Below are 746 nucleotides of genomic sequence, written 5' to 3' on the forward strand. Positions count from 1 at the left end.
ACTGTGCAGGGGAAGTTGGGGAAGCGTTCATACCATACAGAGTTATAGTTTAGATGTGTATGTAAATGAGTCAGCTATTTACCCAACTGCTGTATATTTAGACAACCAGAATTTCAAAATAGAAAAAAAAAAGTATGTCTTGTTTTGCACATAGAAAGTAGCAGATCAGATTGTCCGGTGCTGCACTGTTATTGTATATGAATGTTTCGGCTGCACATCTAAGAAATGACTCTGTCCTAACACCAACCCACTCAGCCTGTTTAAACACATTCTGATTTGCTAGCATTCATTGCATTTTAAGTATGAGATGACTGATCTTATTGATCTCCTGTAGTAAATTCTATAATTCAACAATCTTTGCAAGTATACATGTTTAAAAAAAGGCGAAAATGTGTTCCATCCAGACCTTTCCTGACCTTTTTGGCTACTTGGAGTCAAATCAAATATACTTTTTTTTTTTGTTCTGGTTTCATGTTCTCTTGAAACGTTGAATTGTACCTAACTATAAAGAAGCTACTCTTGCAGAAAATTAAGAAGCTAAGTACTGTCATTTATCTTTGCCTGTATGTGTATTTTTAAATATTTACTTTGAAGTGTGACTTATGGATGCTTTTCTTTTGAGTTCAAAACTTTGATGGAAATTACTCTGTACCTCCCGATTAAGGGTCGCCATTTCCAGAAAATGCAGCTAAGCAAGAAAAATATCTTTTAGTCCTTGCCTTTAAAACACTTTGTTTTTCTTCATA

This window comes from Propithecus coquereli, unplaced genomic scaffold, assembly GCF_000956105.1.
Source record: "Propithecus coquereli isolate 6110/MARCELLA unplaced genomic scaffold, Pcoq_1.0 Scaffold353, whole genome shotgun sequence".
Lineage (NCBI taxonomy): Eukaryota > Metazoa > Chordata > Mammalia > Primates > Indriidae > Propithecus > Propithecus coquereli.